The 3,777-nt window shown below is 34.1% G+C and overlaps 1 non-coding gene across 1 annotated transcript; it reads right to left on the bottom strand.

The window, feature by feature from the left end:
• Positions 1 to 643: 643 nt before the first annotated feature.
• On the bottom strand, positions 644 to 716 carry TRNAR-UCG (transfer RNA arginine (anticodon UCG)). Its single transcript has one exon. It is a non-coding gene; the product is annotated as a tRNA-Arg (tRNA).
• Positions 717 to 3,777: the final 3,061 nt, after the last annotated feature.

Raw genomic sequence — 3,777 nt, 5'->3', positions numbered from 1 at the left:
AGATTGAAAACATCATATTTGTAGATGGTTTCCCTTCTTATATTTTGTTGTAACTCTGATAATAACAGAGTTACCTTATGTTAGGGGACTTAGGTCCAATAACGTAGTGAATACAGATTTAAAAAGTGTTGATGTTCATTCTTATCAAAATGGAACCATTCAAATATAGAAGTACATAATTTGAGGTTTAATGCTATAATACTTACACTAATTATTTTATTTAAGTTTTTAAGGCTATAACTTATGAGTTACTATATGTTGCCATCCTTTTTCATTTCTCGTAGTTCTTACCTAAAATATATCTGATAAATATGGCTTCACGAAATTGGGTGTTTATCGCTGCAAAACCAAAGAACCCTCACAAATAGACCTCATCCTACGGCAATCCAATTCAATCCGGATTGCTAGCACATATTCCCAAGATACAACTTCATAGTATCCTTTCAACTTGTCTTCGGTTTTCCCAAAATTATTTTTCCAAAAGAATTATTGCTACATGTGCAATTAACGAGAGAAAAAGATAAAAAAAATGATATTTTATTTGTAGTGACAGTAGTTGACATGTTATTTTTGTTTCATTGCAGATATTAAGACAAGGACGAATAGCAATGTATTTTGGATATGTAAAGGGAAAAAAAATCTTCGACCGTGACAGGATTCGAACCTGCAATCTTCGGATCCGAAGTCCGACGCCTTATCCGTTAGGCCACACGGTCCTCCGTTTTTCAATTAACAAATATCATAGATAAATACATATCAGTAAGCTTCAGATTGCATACAAAACATAAACTTGTTATTCTAAGAATGCTGTTGTTTTATGACCCAAGGTAGAATGGAAAGAAGAAATGCAATATGCAGATTCTAATAATATTAGTCAACATAACTATTTAATGAATGAACACTGTTACGTAATAATACGGCAGCTGCATGCATATTTACAGGGTCCGGCGAAAAGTCTGGATCGGACTAAATATTTGAGAAATTGTAAATACAGTCGATCCGAAGTCAATTGCGATCAATGTCGATGAGAAGGGGAAACATTATGACGTGGTTAAGGTTGTCGTCCGCCATCTTGGTGGCCACTATATTTGGAATCAATTTGTTTATTTAAAATAGCAACATGGTCGTGTGACATATTAAGCAACATCTTCTTTCGGAGAGAAATCCAACAGTAAAGTTATTTCTCCGAAATCTGCAACGGTTTTGAAGTTGTGAATGGGTTTAGGATAGGTTATGTTATCTTTTATATTTATATTTTGTTATGTGCAGAACATTGTATGCACCAAAACTGACTGTTATTTTTTTCTTGTAGGTAGAACGAGATGTTAACTCGAGAGGAAAGATCGAAATTACAATTTTGGCTGGAGGATTCAGTTCAGCAATAATAGTAGGCGTCTTCAAAAAGCGACATCCTAATCGCGGAACAGAATTATGGGGAAAAAATGAAATGAAATCGTTCCGTTTTAACGTCCCACAATTATGCCCTTTAGGCTAAGGGTAACGGGTGATTAAGGCAAATGAATGTTAATGGAAGAATTGGTGGAATAAAATTGTGGAAAGAAATGGAAGTACCCCTGGGGAAAACCAATGGGTACGATGTTATTCACCACAAACTTATTTGGCCTAGGATCGAACCAAGGACCCCCAATATTATGGAAAGAGAAAGAGTATCAAATCAAACCAGAGAATTGGTTAGAGCAATTAACCATCACTTTACATTTAAAATGTGTAACAAAGTTTATATTAATATAATATATCTTTAAAGAAAATGTTTTTGCTAAGCCATAGCTAAAAAGCAAACATTCTATTTGCCTCTCTTTATCTATATGGGTGCTGTAATTTGAGATACAATCCTGACCTTTATTGTGCAATTACGGATTCTGTGTTATGCAATGCTTAGTAAACATAATGTCACTACTTTATAGAAAGTTGTAAGCTTACGCTATTATCATTTATAATTAGTATTCTTAATTTAAAAAATCAAGCAAGTATGCCGTATGGCTTTCAGTAAAATGTGTTGTCGGTCAAAAAAAAAAAAAAAAAAGTTGCGACTCACTGCTATAATTCAAATTATTTTCCTGGTTATGCTCCAAGCCTAAGAAGGTAGATAGTGATGATGATGATAAACGAAATGATGAAACAAAGAAAATGGAAAAAAACGGAAGAACCTCGAGATAACCTACGCACACGGTGTTTGTTCACCAGAAAGTCAACTTGGCGTGAGCTTGAAATGAGTCAGGAGCCTAGCCCACTAGAGGCAAGCATTCTAGCACTGATCCACTTCACCCACATATTGCCCATAAAGTCGCAACAGAAGAATCCACTGTCAAGTAGGTACACGTACACTCATGTCCAAAATGATTGTCGCATATCTATAACTGTCTTCTTGTAAGAATATAATTTGAGAATGATTTTGCAGGGTACTTTTAATACTGATACTATGTGTATAATCCGGAAATGTATATTTGTAGTAAATTTCATAAGAAAAGAATTATAAATACGAAAATTAGAATGAGTAGAACAAAATGTTGCTAAATAGACAAGAAAGATTTATTTTCGTTTTATTGTTTTTATTTACTGCTCTTTTGACATGAAATTTACCATATACATGTCTTTGCCGATTATACATATACTAACATTATAAGAAGTACCGGGCGAATTCGTTATCAAATTATATTGCTACAACAACATATTTATAGATATGCGACAATAATTTTGGACACGAGTGTACCTCATCTTGTCTTTATCATGCTACAAGCAAGTGGCCCAATTTTCAAGGTTTCAATATGAATGTTCGAAGAATAATGGGGCTCTTATCCAGCTTTGGTCTCCAAGGAACGAATTTACAGTCATAAAGAAATTCGTTACAAGAAAAACATTTTGAAATGTTTGAGCGTTTAAAATGCCTTTTTAGAGATGCCAATGAAGGCACTACTTCTAATATAACATACCCTGCTTACTATTGGACCGCATGTGTGACATCTGATGTAACTCCATAGTAGGAAAGAGCTTTGAGAACAATATCTCATGTAAAATTCCTTACTTTTTTAATGATTTTATCCAGAAACATAATTATGAAGTTTATTTTCTAATGCCAATACTGAATAGCATTCTCTTGATGCGATTCGTGTATATTAAATGTTAAAGTTCAAAGTCTGCCCTGGCAAATTTCTTTTTTGCTGTAGCGCCATTTGGCATCCAAATTGCCAGTACTACATAAATGAGTTGATTTTACAACATCTGTTTGTGATGGTTTCGTCATCAGAGTATTGAGATTTGACTTATCAGTCCACAAAATCTTGGAAGGCTTGTGTTATTGACTTCTTGTATTAATCAAATGTGTTCAGTACCATTTTTGCTTAACATCAAAACTGTGAATCATTGGATTTTCCTTGCTGTTTTCTTCGCTTTTTAATGTGAGTTTGTGTTAAGGCGTGGCTCTTGAAGTGATATCTTCTTCCCACCTTTGCGTTATGAACAAAGTTGTTTATGTCTTATAATCAGCGAGAGTTTTAAAAATAAGAGCAGTGTCACATGTACACCACGTGAAGGAGTTTGGTTTGTATAGGTGTTATATTTTCCTCAATTAATATTCAAACCGGAAATGGTAATAGATTTCTACCATTTACAATTTTAGTAGAGATTAGAGTAGAAATGGAATATACTCTTAGGACACTTAACTGATTGCAGAAAACCGCTTGGCCCGTCTATTATCGTTTTTGCTCTATAATGATTAGCGTTGAAACCGGAAAGTGATGATTCCTACCCCTTCCGGTT

The sequence above is a fragment of the Thermobia domestica genome, chromosome 3 (assembly GCF_964235325.1).
Source record: "Thermobia domestica chromosome 3, izTheDome1.hap1.1, whole genome shotgun sequence".
In the NCBI taxonomy this organism is placed as follows: Eukaryota; Metazoa; Arthropoda; class Insecta; order Zygentoma; family Lepismatidae; genus Thermobia; species Thermobia domestica.
This window is presented reverse-complemented; position numbering and strand designations above follow the sequence as displayed.